General features: G+C 41.7%; 1 protein-coding gene across 6 annotated transcripts in view; it reads left to right on the forward strand.

The window, feature by feature from the left end:
- Positions 1 to 16,913, forward strand: part of ARHGAP24 (Rho GTPase activating protein 24) — a 370,658-nt gene that overhangs the window by 21,150 nt on the left and 332,595 nt on the right. Inside the window, exon 1 of one of the 6 annotated variants that reach the window (XM_043545067.1) lies at positions 12,929 to 12,947. The exons of 2 other annotated variants lie outside the window; for them this stretch is intronic. The gene's annotated coding sequence lies outside the window, so the exon portion shown is untranslated. Of the gene's footprint in view, positions 1 to 12,928; positions 12,948 to 13,288; positions 13,658 to 16,913 lie in introns of those variants that run through there. 3 more of the 6 variants (XM_043545068.1, XM_027828958.3, XM_007066627.4) reach the window with 3 other exon arrangements.

Here is a 16,913-nt window from a genome sequence, read left to right on the forward strand (position 1 = left end):
ATATATGTATATATATATATATAGTTTAGTTTGTTAATATATATATAACTATTTAATGCAGAGTCACAAAGTGACTCTATTTAAAGTTGCATTCAGACTTGTGTCAAAATGGTACTAAAATCTAAACTGTATAAGTACTATCTTTCCCTGAATGGCCAAACCCCAAGTGTTCAAAAATCATGAGTCAACCCTCCAAAAATAGAGAGAGAGAGTGGCTTAAAAATCATGAGAATAAAAAACAACCAATTTTGGTTTCTTATTAGCCTTTGAGTTTTTTAACTTTTGGAGTCACTTTTCTTCAGGCTTTTCTCCAACCACGGGGGCTAGACAGTTTTTAAATGAAAGATAAATTGACATTATCACAGGACTTCAGGAGCTAGGCTTTAAGGAAAATACAAAATATTACAAGACTCACAATAAAATTGTGAGTGTTGGCAGCACTGCTTTCCCTATGAGCCCAACTGAGTCAGATGAGGTATTTAAAGATTTTCATCTCATTGAGCTCTGCCTCTATTCCTCTCCATTAATTGAAACAAATCTCCATTTAAAGCTGTTATCTGATAGCTAATAACAGTGATGAGCTGCCAAAATCTTAACAACCAATTCCCTCCTCACCCCACGAGGGGGGTCGTGGCCCACCCTTGCCCTCTGGGGACTCCTGCCCCATCCAACCCCCCGTGTTCCTTGATGCCCCCCCCCGACCCTGCCCCATCCACCCTCCTCCCCTGTCCCCTGACTGCCCCCAGAACTGGGCAGGAGCGTCTCGTGGGCCACCGTAGTGGGTGCCCACCCCTTCCCTAAGAGCCAGAGGGACCTGCTGGGGGGCGAGATGGGGAGTTCCGGTGGTGCTTACCTGGGGCAGCTCCCAAGAAGCATCCGGCAGATCTCTCTGGCTCCTAGGGACGGGGTAGCATAGCTGGGGGGGAGCAGGGGAAGCAGCCGCTCCCCCCACTGATCACATCAAAAGTGGTGCCTTAGGTGCCGACTCTGTGGGTGCTCCGGGGCTGGAGCACGCATGGGGAAAATTTGGTGGGCAGCTCCCCGCCCTGTGCCCAGCCCCAGCTCACCTCACCTCCACTCCACCTCTTCCCCTGAACACGCTGCCCCACTCTGCTTCTCCGCCCCCTCCCCCAGCTTCCTGCGAATCAGCTGTTTGCTGAGACGCAGGCGGCGGCTTTGCACTCAGGCCCAGGGAGGCGGAGGTGAGCTAGGGAGGGGAGCTGTTCCCCTGCGCGCCCTCCTGGGTTACCTGCTGCGGCGCAGGCAGCCCTCCTCGCACCCCGCCACCCAGCTCACCTCCACCTCCCTGGGCCTGAGTGTGAAGCCGCTGCCTGCTTCTCAGCCCTCCCAGGCTTCCTGCGTGAACAGCTGATTCGGGGGAAGAGCGGGGGTGGAGAAGCAGAGCGGGGTGGCACGGTCAGGGGAGGAGATGGAGCGGAGGTGAGGCGAGCTGGGGGCCGGGTGTGGGGCGGGGCCGGGCGGGGAGCTGCCGGTGGGTGCTCTGCACCCATCAAATTTTCCCGTGGGTGCTCCAGCCCTGGAGCACCCATGGAATCAACGCCTAAGGCTCCACTTTTGGCTGGTTGTTAAATTTAGAAGCCCTTTTGGAACCGGTTGTCTGAGACAACAGGTTCTAAAAGGGCTTCTAAATTTAACAACCGGTTCTAGCGAACCGATGCAAACTGGCTCCAGCTCACCACTGGCTAAATGTGAGTTCTATCAGCTCTATAGCCTCTAAGGGGTATGTAAGACATCCAGAACTACCTATAGACAAAGTGGATTTTATATAGACTATAGGAAATGTTCTCTAGCATGCTCAGTGATTGCCACACCCTTGTCAGAAATTTTCCTGCCATTTCTAGCTTTGTCTCCTGCTCTGCCATATGCACAAATGTGGAAAACCAGGTGACTTCTTTCCTCACTGCTGCAATCTAAAAGTCTCTGGGTTATACAAGCATTTCATGGGTGCTTCATAAATATAGAATGCGGGTTAAACCCTTTACATTTCTTCTAGATTCATAGATTTTTAAGTCCAGAAGAGATCATTGTAATCTGTTCTATGCCCCTCCATAGCACAGGCCATGAAATGTCACCCAATTATTCCTGCATAAAATCCAATAACTTGTCACTGAACTTGAGCATATTTTTAGAAAGAGATCCAATTATGGTTTAAAGACTCTGATGAAAAATCTACCACATCCCTTGATGATCTGCTCCATTTGTTAATTACTCTACTGGTAAAATGTTGTACCCTATTTGCCATTTGAATTAAGTTCAGTTGTTTCCCAAGGGGCATGTGGAAAACGTCTTTCTTCTTCAACACCACCATAAGCACTCATGGTCCAGTATCACATCTCATTGGCTGGGTCTTTTGCAAGGAAACTGACTTCCCTGTCTTATTAATAAAACACATCTTATTTTGTGTATTCATGCAAGTATATGAAAACAACATTCAAGAATTATTACTAGGTTTGGAAATATTTAGAGATCCTCACTTACTAGAACAGAATTATTGAAAGGCACTTGTATTTCAAAGGTCTCCAAAGAACAATGGATGCCTCAAATCAATGATGTTCATGAGAGTAGGGCATTAAACTGGTTTGCTTTATGATAGCAGCTAATTCGCAGCTTTTAAGAATAGGCTTATGTCAGCAGTACAGTGGCACACTTGCAGGGTGAATAACTGGTGGAAAACTCTTCTAGTGCTCAGCACAATCTGAACTCCAATGTGGCAGATCTTTGGAGATGGAAAGAATCTCTGGATGGCTCATATGAGGTGTATGAGGCCTTGTCTACAGTTTAACTGAAATTGGTTTTAAAATGGCCTCAGTTAAACCAGAGCAAAACCTTGCATAGAGACACTTATTTCGGTTTGGGTGGCTAGTTTTGGCATAGCTTAAACTGAATCTTAGTGAAGATTCAGTTAAGATAAACTGAAATAAACCCACTTTAAACTGAAATAAGAGTGGCCACACAGATTTTTACTTTAGTTTTAATTAAGTCCATTTTCAAACCAATTTAATTTAAAGTAGTATAACTCTCTCATTTTGACAAGCCCTCAGGTCTATACAGATTGCTGAGGGGGTGACGGAAAGGTATTAAAATGTGCATGGCAGAACATAACTGCAAGCTATATTGTATTTTCTTGAAGGGAAACAACATATTTTCAAGTATTAGGATTCTTCGCAGAGAGATGGTCATGGTGACTGTCTTCTCTCCTGCTAGTTTCACTTCCTAGAAAAACTCTCCGTTGTTTTGCTCACTGCCTCTTTTGTTAGAATCAATAGTGTTGTCAAGGTTCCTCCCCGACTCTGAACGCTAGGGTACAGATGTGGGGACCTGCATGAAAACCTCCTAAGCTTATCTTTACCAGCTTAGGTCAAAAAGTTCCCCAAGGTACAAAATATTCCACCCTTTGTCCTTGGATTGGCCGCTACCACCACCAAACAAATACTGGTTACTGGGGAAGAGCTGTTTGGAAACGTCTTTCCCCCCAAATACTTCCCAAAACCTTGCACCCCACTTCCTGGACAAGGTTTGGTAAAAAGCCTCACCAATTTGCATAGGTGACCACAGACCCAAACCCTTGGATCTGAGAACAATGAAAAAGCATTCAGTTTTCTTACAAGAAGACTTTTAATAGAAATAGGAGTACATAGAAGTAAAGAAATCCCCTCTGTAAAATCAGGATAGTAGATACCTTACAGGGTAATTAGATTCAAAACATAGAGAATCCCTCTAGGCAAAACCTTAAGTTACAAAAAAGATACACAGACAGAAATAGTTATTCTGTTCAGCACAATTCTTTTCTCAGCCATTTAGAGAAATCATAATCTAACACGTACCTAGCTAGATTACTTACTAAAAGTTCTAAGACTCCATTCCTGGTCTATCCCGGCAAAGGCAGCAGACAGACAGACAGAGACCCTTTGTTTCTCTCCCTCCTCCCAGCTTTTGAAAGTATCTTGTCTCCTCATTGGTCATTTTGGTCAGGTGCCAGCGAGGTTACCTTTAGCTTCTTAACCCTTTACAGGTGAGAGGAGATTTCCTCTGGCCAGGAGGGATTTCAAAGGGGTTTACCCTTCCCTTTATATTTATGACAAGTGTAGAGCCTTTTGCGTGCCATCACAGTTAAAGCTCTGTAAAATATTTCCAGCTGAATTAAAAACTTTGAAATCAAAGGATTTTTTTCATTTTTTGATTCATAGGAAGAAAAACTGAAATTTTGCTTCATTTTGCTCTAGAATAAAACTATATTCCAGTGCAAATAGGATCCAGAATTCCCATTCTGATAGTTTCCAGTCTTTTTGTGGATACTTGTATCCTGAGGGTCTCTATTTTCTCTTTTCCTTTCAGTCACTAGTGTTTCCTCTTGTCCTTTTCTGACTGTAGATAGTAATTTGGCAGCACCTTTTGGGAACACACTGTTTCTGACCAAATACTCAAGGTCTTATACTTTTCTGCCTCTCCCCAAAGGTCAGAATTTGGTTTGCCTTTGTGTCTGGAAAGAGGGCAGAGTTTTTATGACTGCAACAACTTAATTCCAAAATAATTTCAAAGTAATATTGGGAGAAAAATCAAAGGTAAGCAGTGTCGTACCAGTGTTTGGTCTGGAATCCTAGCAACTGTGTCGAGAGAGAGAGAGAGTAAAACCTTGCAGCTGCTAAGTGCTTAGGCAAAATATTATTTTTAGAGTTATTTTGTGTGTGTATTTAACCTCAGACTGATGGTTTCTCCCCTTCTTTCATCTTCTGTCACAACATTTCTGTGTCTATGCAGCTAATTTCCTCTGGTTTATGCCCACTTTGTTAAAAGTGTGTTGTAGGTGACACCATCCATCATTACAGTTTTAGACTGGAAAATGTCTCATGTCAGTATGGGGACAATGGTATTTTCTCAATCACAGCATCACCGAGTAAGTTTCATTTTGTGTCTCCAGTTCAGCCTTGTTTGTTATAGTGTTTTTTAATAGAGTTCTGGACTCATCAATCTGAAGTTGAGACCTGGTCCAGATAAAAATTATTTAGTTCTTATCAAAGGAGATGAAATTTGCCCCATGTAGATATCCATCATGATGCTGCCATCCACTTCAGCCCTATTTTGAGGGGGGTTTAAGGTAATTCATGAACTGGCTTTGCACTGGCCCTCTGCACAGGGGGAATTTCACCCAGGGAAAATATTCACTGATTTTTAAGATCAGAAAGGACCACTGTGAAATCTAATCTAAGCTTCTGTGTAACACAGGTGGTAGAATTTTACCAACAGATTCCTGCACTAAGCCCTATGACACATTTGACCTAGAGCATCTCTTTGAGAATGAATTCATAATTAAGTAGGAGCTAGAGGTTGCTAATGCCTTCCTCCAGCTCAATAGTTTATCCTCTGCTGAGTACAGTCCACTAACATTTACATAGCTGCCATTGTCCCATACATAACAGAAGTTTTCATTGTTCACACTAATCTAGCATTTCCCTCTAACCCCCATGGTGTCTCTTTTTTTGCTTCTAAAATTATTTAATCAGACTGTAGAGTAGTCACATGGTTGGAGATCCCCTTACTATTTGTTTATAGCAACAATGATTTTCTTTTTCTTGCTACAACCCTCATCTAATTTGTAATGAAATATTTTCAATTACAAATAAAGACTGTATCATTTTAAAGTTTTACATTTGTTGATTAAATGGCTGGTAGAGCAAGAAGGAAATGGGTCTATTTGATGCTGGCAGTGGCTCGGCTGATGGTGAAATTTTGTCCATTTCCATTAGGATGGAAACTCCAAAAATACTGATAGCAATTAGAGATGGGTTTAACTGCAGTGCTCGGAACTGCTTATCAAACTCTCCAAACTTAGAGTATTGAACTCAGTCAAACTCTCCGAACTTAGAGTATTGACCTTGTGGGCTTTTGACTCAGCTCATTACAAAGGGAGTGATTCTGACATCTAACACCTCCAAAGTATGGGGGTGGCTAGATCTCAGCTTTTGGTTTGGGCCCATTTCTTAAATTTAAATAATAGTTTCCAGTTTAATTGGGGTTGACACTTTGCAGATGTAGCGAAATTCTCCTCTGTGCAGAAGGCTATCACAAAGCCGCTGGTCAAGTCCAACTTCAGCCCTGTCTAGGACTTATATAAGTATAAGTGGTGCATGGTCTTAGTGAGCTGATCCTTTATGAGGATGAATTTTACCCATAGTAAGGAAAGCTACTCTCAATGAGAGTGTGTAGAGTTCTGACAAAGCAAAACAAGGGTAGCTTACTTCTGCTTCTGTCAAGGTTCCTTCCCCACTCTGAAGTCTAGGGTACAGATGTGGGGACCTACATGAAAGACCCCCCTAAGCTTACTTTTACCAGCTTAGGTTAAAACTTCCCCAAGGTACAAACTATTTTATCCTTTGCACTTGGACTTCCACTGCCACCACCAAATGTTTATCTGGGTTTATTTTATTAGGAAAGCGTTGTTTGGAAACGTCTTTCCTCCCAAAATCCTCCTAAGCCTTGCACCCCACTTCCTGGGGAAGGTTTGGTAAAAATCCTCACCAATTTGCATAGGTGACCACAGACCTAGCTAGATTACTTACTAAGTTCTAAGACTCTATTCCTGTTCTGTCCTTGGAAAAAGCATAACACAGACAGACCCTTTGTTTTTCCCTCCCCCCAGCTTTTGAAAGTATCTTGCCTCCTCTTTGGTCATTTTGGTCAGGTGGCAGCCAGGTTATCCTAGCTTCTTCACCCTTTACAGGTGAGAGGATTTTTCCTCTGGCCAGGAGGGATTTTAAAGGGGTTTACCCTTCCCTTTATATTTATGACAGCTTCTTAAGAAACGGAGTAGGGTTTTACTGTGCATTTTAAACGTGCACCCTGAGAAGAGATCCTTCTCTACATCTTAGAGTAAACGTCACAGGACTTAACAGTGTTTTTCCAAAGGTATTTAAAATAAATCAAAGTACTTGCAGAAATGTACAATGTGCTTGCTTTATTGATCTTAGTGCATTGCCAGGTGCACCCAATGTATTTACTCCCCACCCCTGGCTTTTTTTTTTTTTGTTATATATTTTTATTTTCTCTGTCACTTTCTCTTCCTCATTGTTCCCATATTGCTAGGAACAGAGAATGCTGATTGTTAAGGAAAAAAAACCCTGCTACATTGCACTTTAGATATTTTCTCCTAAATAGGCAAGGACAGGAATATTAAGCAAAGTAGTCTTGTGAGAAAACATCAATAAGCAGAACATCAATAAGTAGCGCTTAAGAGCTTCTTTTGTTTGACTTTTAAAACTACTTTACCTGCAAACACAATTCATTAGTGACAATTTGGGACCAATATAATATTGAGTATTTTTGCTCAGTCCTTAAGTTGCCATCTCTTTATGCAATTAATTTTGATGATATTTATTAACACCACCACAGCTCCCTACAGTATTCTGACTGGGAGCTAGAGATCAGCCCTGATGAAAACACTGGATCACCTCTGAGGGAGAAAACTTGGACGGGGGAGAGAGGGAGGCATGAGTTTAAGATGGTGCACCCCATAGTGTGGGTGCTGAAACCCAGTTATCCAGAGTGGAGGCAGGAAGACTTGCAGGACATAAGAGCCAGAAAGAAACTAGAAATAGGGAAGAAATATATTGTTGAGAGTGCTAAGATGGGGCTGGATTCTGGGAAGGAGAGAAATTTGGCCCAAAAGAGACAGCTGGGCTCTGAGGTCCTTTAAGGAGCCAAGAAACTTTCCCAGTACCAACTGAGCCAACCAATCTTCTCATCTACCCCAGACTGGCAAGGCACCCTGATTTTTCATCATTTACAAAATGTGAGATTCTAAGCACCATCCACCTATTTAAACTCTGGAGGAGTAAGTTGCACAAATTAGCCTCCACTTCACCCTTCCTTGATAAGACAGGTTTCAGAGTAGCAGCCGTGTTAGTCTGTATTTGCAAAAAGAAAAGGAGTACTTGTGGCACCTTAGAGACTAACAAATTTATTTGAGCGTAAGCTTTCGTGAGCTACAGCTCACTTCATCGGATGCAAGTACTCCTTTTCTTCTTGATAAGACAGCAAACCAACATCTAGTGTTTGGGGAGAGGATGGATGGTCTTGTCACTAAGGCATAGCTCTGGGGGTGCTATGTCTCAGGTTTCCTTTGTGACCATGCAGAAAACAAAGCTTCTAAATCCACATTTAGACACCTATATTAGTGGCCTGTTTTCCCCCCAAAGCTGCTAAGCATCTGTACCTCTGAGTTTTGAGACTGCTCATGCGAGTAACTTTTTTCACTTTTGTAAGTGTTTGCAGCATCTGGCCCCTATGGGAAAGAGAAGATTAAGCTACTGTTCAAGATGTCACCCCGATGTTTTCAAAGGGATTTCATCTGTGCTTCATCCTTATCTTGCTGCTAGATGCTAGTGAGTTATTGTTATAACAGAATATTTATTCAATAAATTGTAGCTGTGCATCATCCACCCTTGTACCTTTCTTAAGATTCTGTGGAATTCAAACAGATGAATTTAGATCTCTTCTTGTGTACCATAGAAGGGTTAGCTAAAGCAAATAAATATCCAGAAGAAAGTCAAAGTAATAGAACAAAAAATAATGCCATTTACAGAATGCCTTAGGTACTGGGTATGTCAGACAGATTGCAATCAGAAGAGAGTAAGGTACAAAATGAATCTATTGCCATGACAGTGAAAATGGGAAATGCCATATAGTGGGTTCCATGGCTACAAAACACACCAGGAAAGCGTGCGATGTTGACTGTGGTGAACAAAGAAATTTTCCAAAGCAAACAGTGAATTCAATACCTTCTACATCAGTATTAGTAGGCAAATGGCAGAGGTACCAAATGCATTCTTGGGCACTGGAACAGGTCTCCCTTGAATGTAGAGTTGTGAGCTGATGTGGAAAGTTAGTAGGTATATAAATAAGCTAGATAAACTATGAAGTAATGTTTTAAAAACCATATATAATGGTCCAGCAGTAGCATAAACTATTCCTGTCAGATGAGAAAACACCAGCAAGATGAGTATTGTACTTTTAGAAAATGAAATCCTTACATCATGCTCCCTGGGTTTCTGTAGGTCAAAATTCCTCAGCATACATCTTTCAGGTTTGGTGACAGCCACTCTTACTTTCAGCAGTAAATTTTAAAATAAAAATTCTCTTGTGCCCCATGCAATATTAAGGGCTAGGGATGTGTGTGTGTGTAAGTGTAAGTAACAGCCCAATTCTCATGCCATTCCAGTGGCACAAAAGGGTCATAAAGCTGCTCTGAAGGGCCATCTGGGGATTCCTGTGGTTGGAGGGAGAGTGACTGGAGTATTTTATGATACTCCAGTTGCCCCAACTTCTTTTGGGAGTTGTTTTGCTCAGGGAGAAGCGGAGAAGTAGCTTTGAGCCACCTTTGGCGCCCCCCCCGCCCCAGATGCACTGAGGACTATCAGTTATCTACCCAGGATTAATTTTTCCTCTTGGTCTTGCTGTACTCTTCCACTGATTGCAGTGTTATGGGTATCTTACTTCACCCCTTCATATATGAAATTAGTTTTGAACATCTCTAGTGCACTTAAAAAAAAACCACTCAGGCTTCTTTCTAATATCTTACACATATCCTTCAATTCCTCCCAGGCCTTGTACCCAGATTGGTAAGTGTGTTGTATTTTGACATGGAAAATGGTTTGGGCACCTGCCAGTATCAATGTGGGTTTTTCTTAGCCTGTATCATGCGTTCCTTCCAGTTTTGTCAATGGTCCTTGACTATGGAAATGCTAATATTCATGCCTGCTTCTTATGGCTAATGAATGACTTGATGATTATGATGTACATTCATAAGGCATTTCCCACAATGAAGGATTCCAAAGCACCTCACAAAGTGGTTTATAAATAGGCATTGCTTTATCATCCTCTGAAATTCAGGGTTGCGAGATGACCTTGATTAACACTGCATGGCAGCACTGTTAGAACAAGTAACAAACCAGACACCACTATATCAAATGTAATAAAGAAGGAAACCCAACCACAGAAACTCTCTCTGCCATTGTTTGTTATGTATTAGCGCCTGGATTTGATGGGACATGCATGTTTTACAGTAAATATTTTTTTCCAAATGGGCACCTGCCTTCAGAACTAGCAGCAGCAACCTGCTTCCTTCTAGTGCCACATGTATAAATGAGGCTGGCACAGTATCTATTGGAGCTATATTTACTCATTATTGGCACTAAAAGTTTCATTTTACTCTCTTGCTTGTTTTCTGCCTCTGCATTTAGGCAAGAATGTCTCAGAACTGGAAATGCCCTGGGGTTGTATTACTTTTAACGGCAGAACAGTAATTTCCTATCACTTAGACAAGAGAACTTGTTTGTTCATATGCCGCTCTCATTCAAATAAATGAAAACCACAGAGTTGTAAGTGACAGAAGAGCCCCCCCTCTGTAGTTTTTGTACAATGCTGATGGTTGTGATCCATAGTCTGAAGCTCCCATATGCACCAGCACCTCATTGGAGCAGGCAAGGTTCTTGATGGTGGAGGGCCTCCCAGCCCATTGAAAATGTTTCTTTTAGTATGTCATTCTGGCTGTTCTCTCTGTGAGGTTGCATTTGCCAGCGAACCAAGCCTAAGGCAAGCACAGGTCTCCTGCTGTGCCCATGTTTAATCTCATCCTTTTCCTCCCCATATAGAATGTTTACGTGTTCTGTTTCTGTCTGTCTCCGCCTCTAGTTTGTTAGGCACCAAAGTTGCATCTTCTAAAGGTAATGCTGACACTATCTCAACAAGGCACCGTCCCTCCTGGAACTTCTGTGCTAGCCAGGAGAATGTGCTAACATCTTTACACTGGGTGAGGCATGCCCTTCCATTAGCAGCCAGCCAAACGTGCTGGCATAGTATCTGCATGTGGAAGGGAGGTGGTGAAGAGTAGTTCCATGGCTCTGCTTCCTCCTTGCATCATTTGGAGTGGTTTGTTTCCCAAGGGTTGCTAGCAGGGAACAGTCCTTGGGCTCAGGCGAATTGAAGGGGTCCTTGTTTTCAGCTAGTTCCTGCACAAGGGGATAGTTTCTTGTGCATTCCCTCTCCTCTTGTGTACCTATGCAAGCGCTGGCCACAGTCTGATATAATGTCAATCTGTCTCCCAGGATTAGTGACAGGCAGAGTTGAGATTTGGTGCTGTCTGGATAATTAAGGACCCTTCAGATGCATATTTGAATCTTCCTTTATTAAAAAAAAAAGCAGTAAAAATTCCTATTACAATATTCAGCAATATATGCAATAATTGCCCCAAACTGCTGAGTCAATGTTGTAAGATGCAGTGTTTTGCTCAATAATGAAATTTATATTTTTAATTGTTTTCCGAACCTTTACTAAATCAAAACTTCTTGATCTGCAGAACTGACTTGGAAATCCTGTGAAAATTATTCCAGTTCCAATATTTCCTGGGTGGTTCTTGTAGTTCTCATGATATTTAAGTACTGCCTTCTTCACTTAGAACTAGTCAGCATGGAGGTGTGAGAAATAGTCTGGGGGAGGAGAAGTCCATTATAAGAATACCTCTGAATCTGCAATAGTTTAGATACAATATATGAATCAAGTTTATATGTCACTTAAATCAGTTTTCCTGTCTTTTTCCTGGATTCCTCAACTGAAGTATGCAGAAATGCACCCAGATCCTTTGTATGTTAAGTGGCATTTAACTAACTATATACTCCAAACTTACGCAGTAAACAGAACTCCCCACTGACTTGAACGAGGAGTTTTGTTTGTTTCTTAAAGTATCTCATGGTTCTTTATCCCTAGTACAAGGTTATTTATTACCACAGTACAATATCAAAAATGATATTGCTCCACACAGGAATCTGGGAGAGGAGATCTATTCTCTGACTGGAATTTTGTGCTTCATCTGCTACGATAACTTATTAACATTTATAATTTTCCAGCTGAAGTCATACTTCCCCACCAGATCTGTATGATGGGTTGAGATGTGTTGGCATTGAGCAGTATGGTGGAAGGCAAGAATTACAAGTCACTTCCCTTTGTGAATGTGGGGAAAAGAGAACACTGCAGTCTGTCTGAGATACACTGCCGAATAGTCACTGAGTCAGTCGGTGTTCTAATGAATTAGAAGACAGACTGTTGTGTAATTCAGATGGTGAATAACTCTTTTTACAATTCTGCCTTCAGTTACGTAGATATGTTTCCCACAGAAAAACATGAGTTACACCCATGTAACTCAGGGTAGAATTGGGCCTTTAGAATAAGCGCAGCACTCACCTTCAAACCACTCTACCTACGTTAATTCTGAGGATATGTCTCTCAGGCGGGCAAACCGTAATATTTCCCTATTCCTTTTCTTAAAGAGATGGAGAAATTGAGGCAGAGAGGTAAAGGCCAAAAACTTAATGGGAACTGTAAGTACTAAGCAAGGCCTGGCCATTTTAAGTTCCTAAATATGGATTTAGTTATCAAATAATAGAAAAAAATTGCCCTAAGTAGTCTTCTCTGGGCTCCAGATGGACTCTGTCAGACCCAGGGTCAGTCTGTGATCATCTCATGTGCATACCCCAGTAGAATTTTTCCTTTTCTTGAGGAAACCCACAATTTACTGTATGTGTAATGTGCTAGGTGCTCCCACAGGTCTCCTGAGATCATATTAGTGAGAGAAGCTGAAGCGCACTCCTGTGAGGCAAGCAGTCTGAGACATTTTCTTTTTGTGTCTGGCTGCTTGAGTTAACTATAGAACATGGTAATCCCCTCTGCGTGTCATCCTCAGAGCTGTAACAAAGCAAAATGATTTTTGTAATGCCTTAAAATAAGTAGAACAGAGCTGAAAGTGCTTGTTGAAGATAAGTAATGAATGTAGAGGCTGCATGATTTTATAAACAAGCCTGATGCTAGATATGATGATACAAGATGATGTGGAATTGAAAAGTAATACTTTGCAAAGCATGATGTCAGGAGGCATTCAGGTAAGTTGAGCAGGTTGCTTTCATTAACAGGATGAGATTCATGGACCAGGACCAGCCAGCAGTGAGTGTAGTTAAACAGTGAATGATCAGTATGTGAAGAAGCTTGGCACAGCTGATGGTGCAGTGTCAATCAGGGTTCCAGAGATATATGAGAAGTGAGCTGTATGGCTAGGAAGGGATCCTCTCCCACTCAGTAGTACTGCGGCTGGTGTGTTTCAGGGCAGCCAGTTGCCAATGAAATCTGAAACCTGAGGCTGCGTCTGAGGGCTGGCCTTCCTAGGTTGTTCCAGCCTTCTGTACTGTGTATTTACACATCCCTGCACACACAATCACTCTTTTTCTAACTTTCAGGGACTACTCCTTCTGTGATTGCTAGGATTTCTCAAGTACAGGTGGTGGTAGTGCAGCGCTTCGGAGTTAAAGTAACACAGTCCTCAGGGATCGAGTCTGCAGATGGTCTGAGCATTCGAGAGAGAGAGGAGAGGAAATTTTTTTTCTTCGCAGTGACAACTTATTTTAGCACCACTGTATTTCCTCTCTGAAACTGCCTTGTGAAGCTACCACGTTTATGGGTCTGAATATTTCCCTCACTTGTGGGAAGTAGAGTGCTTGGTTTTTGTTTTTTTTGTTTTCTCCTTTCTTATTCACCCGGGTGGAGTGGTTTTCTCGAGCTGCTGCTGGTCTGGATCAGCGCTGCAGTTGGAAGCAGGGTAGGTGGAATTAAAGTGGTGTTTGTGACAAAACTTTGGAGAAGGGCACATTCTTTTGACAGGACAAACTCTGACTGCAGACCAGGAAGCCACAGCAGCAGCTGTCCGTGACAATGCTGTTCTTGTCTTGGAGAGGGAGGCAGCTCTGAGGATTCTGTTCTGTGCTGCTATTTTTTTAATTACAAACTTTGTCACAATGTTCCTTTTTTATTTCTTCCAGGGATAAAAATAGAATATTCTGTCATCTAACTCTAGATTAAAAATAAATAAAAATAAAGGCTCTTTGTGTGTTCTGAAATTCCCATGTTAATATTCATCTTCAGATTTGTAATAGTTCTCTTTGCATGTTCCTCTTTGGTACAAATGTCTGGAGTTCAACTCTCCTAGATAACAGGCTCACTGGGGCAGAATTTGTAATAAGTGCTTTGATTGTAATCACCAAAGAGTTAGGAAATCTTTAGTGGATTTTAAAGACACCCAAGTGGTTTTGTGTTTAAGATAAGAGAGCTGCAGAAATTGTGGATTTTTTTGTCCCCTCTTTTGAACTTGTATAAAATATATATCTAGTATATCTCAGAAATAGGGATATATGCTTGCAGAGCTTTGAGTTCTCTTTTTAAAACAAATCTTAAATAGGATTTCTAGTATAGGAGAGTTACTGAGTACTGTGACTTGTTGTCGGAGACCTCACTAGATATTGACTAGAAATAAACAGCACGATCCTTTTTAGGCACAAATGCCAATATATCATACATACGTAGAAAAAGGGTCCAGATTAATCCATTGTGTAACCACAGTGACTTCAGTGGGGCTACATTTACCTAGATATGATAGATGAATTCAAAACATCGTTATTCGGGTAACTTCTTTTGTTGTTAGGTATCTTGTCCTAAAAAGAGACATTACTTTTATCCAAGTTTCAGGAGGAACTGATTTATGTTGGGTGTCTTGTATTAAGAAATGAGAGAGGGGGATTGATCCATAAACAGAACAAGGCATGCTGCCCTCACTAAGACAAGCTGATTGGAAACTTGTGGTATGTGCAGATAAGTACAAAATATTACCAAAAAGCAGTATGTGCGTCCCATAATCAAAAGCAGAGGTAGATGGAGAGAGAGCGATTGAGTGAAGTCCTTATCCCTAGTTCCCCCTGAAATTCAGATGCTATGCTGTGGCGTTGTTTTTGTTGTTGCAACAGGCATTGGTGGCACATGGTACAATGAGTTTAGAGACAAAAACTAAAATGGGCTTACAAGTTCCCTTTTTGTGTGTGGCTGGCATCTTGTTCGTTGCTTTAGTTTCCTGTTTGTTTCTTCCTTGAATGCTGCTGTCTCACTTTCTTGCACTTTATAGGAGTCATCTCTCCTATAAAGTTACGCAGGGATAGATTGAGGTTTAAGTGGGTGCCCACCCAGAGAAGCCCCACAGCCAGCCCAAGGACAGTAGTGAGTCCAGTTTTCCTCCCTGCCTCCCTCCTTCCTCACAGACAGAGTACCTCACCAGATGATTTCTGGCTTCAGGGGGATGCTGCATGGCATTACTTCTGAAATCTGGACTTCTCTGGTGGCTGCAGGTTCAAATCCTGCTGTGCCACGGGCCCTGTAGTTCAGCTTACTTTTCACTGGCTTTTTGTTCTTTGCTAGGAAAATGAAGCTCACAGAGTTAGATGCAGGAGGAAATAAGACCTCTTAGATGTAGTTGTTGCAAAACTAATAGGGTGAACTCTTTATAAAAACATGTCTGTAGGAGCATCAATAACAAAAATCCCCTGTGAGATTGTCTGTAGCTTTGCACAGCTACAAAACACAAACCGCTTTCAAGGACTTTCATCTACTATGGTTTTATTCAATACATGATCTTAAATACACTAGGAAAAAGTAGGATGTATAGATGAGTCATAGCAGGTGGCACAAAAGTGGTTTGCATCTTATTACTGTAGTGCTTTTTTCTTTAGGCTGTTTGGTGTTTGCTACCAGCATCCTTATTTATTTCTAGTGTGACCTACTGGCCTTTTGAAGTACATATTATCCCCAGAGTTATTAATTATCTGATATGTTTTTCTGTGACATGAATAAGTAAGCATTGCTGGTTCAGACTGTGCCTGGCATTTTCACTATAGTACCAGCTTGGCATTTCAGTGCCCTAAACCAGTGGCTCTCAACCTTTCCAGACTACTGTACCCCTTGTAGGAGTCTGATTTGTCTTGCATAGCCCAAGTTTCACCTCACTTAAAAAACTACTGGCTTGCAAAATCAGACATAAAAATACAAAATCACAGCACACTGTTACTGAAATGTGCTTATTTTCTCATATTTACCATATAATAAATCAATTGGAATATAAATATTGTACTTACATTTCAGTATATAGTATATAGAGCAGTATAAACAAGTCGTCTGTATGAAATTTTAGTTTGAACTGACTTTGCTTTTTATGTAGCCTGTTGTAAAACTAGGCCAATATCTAGATGAGTTGATGTACCCTCTGGAAGGCCTCTGTGTACCAATAGGGGTACACATACCCCTAGTTGAGAACCGTTTCCCTAAACCCCATTGCAGTTGAGTGTGATCCATTAGTTTTCCATCAGGAAAAGACATGCTCTCTCGTCTTTTCACTTCTCTATGTATGTTTTCATCATTCACTGTATGATATGTCTGTCTTTGTGTAAGTGCAATGCTGCAAGCAGAACAGGTGGTTGATACTGCTTTACCATAGGGAAGCACATGGGCATTTAAAGAAACCCATAACACTATCGTGTCAGTCTTCAGAGGGGCAGAAGGTTACAATGACTGTAGAATTTAAAGTATCTCTTCAATCATTCTTCATAGCAGATAGACAGCAGGGACTGAAAATGAACATATACCTCCTACATATGTATTTTGATGTCTTGGTTAAAGAAACACAAAATACTAGTTCTGTTTTTAGAATGGCTGTTGATTGTGGAGTCTAGGGAAAGTAAAGCAAGTGTGTGTGTGTGTGTGTGTGTGTGTACACGCACGTGTGCGCGCGAATGTTGGGGTGGGGTGCAGGAATGCCAGGTCACCCTGTCACACACCCTGAAATCTCTCTCTTTTTTTTAGTTGAAAAAAGGGGGTTTCTTAGTGCTCCTCGAAGTTGTTGAATTGACAGCCCTGAAAAATCTAAGCTTTTCTTTAGAGCAGGCATAGCAGATGGTGGGAGCTCAAGCTTCCCCAGCACGAACCAAAAGAGCCTCAACTCTGACCTGGAGGGACCTACTGAAGCCCCGACCTTCTAA

This window comes from Chelonia mydas, chromosome 4, assembly GCF_015237465.2.
Source record: "Chelonia mydas isolate rCheMyd1 chromosome 4, rCheMyd1.pri.v2, whole genome shotgun sequence".
Taxonomy (NCBI): domain Eukaryota; kingdom Metazoa; phylum Chordata; order Testudines; family Cheloniidae; genus Chelonia; species Chelonia mydas.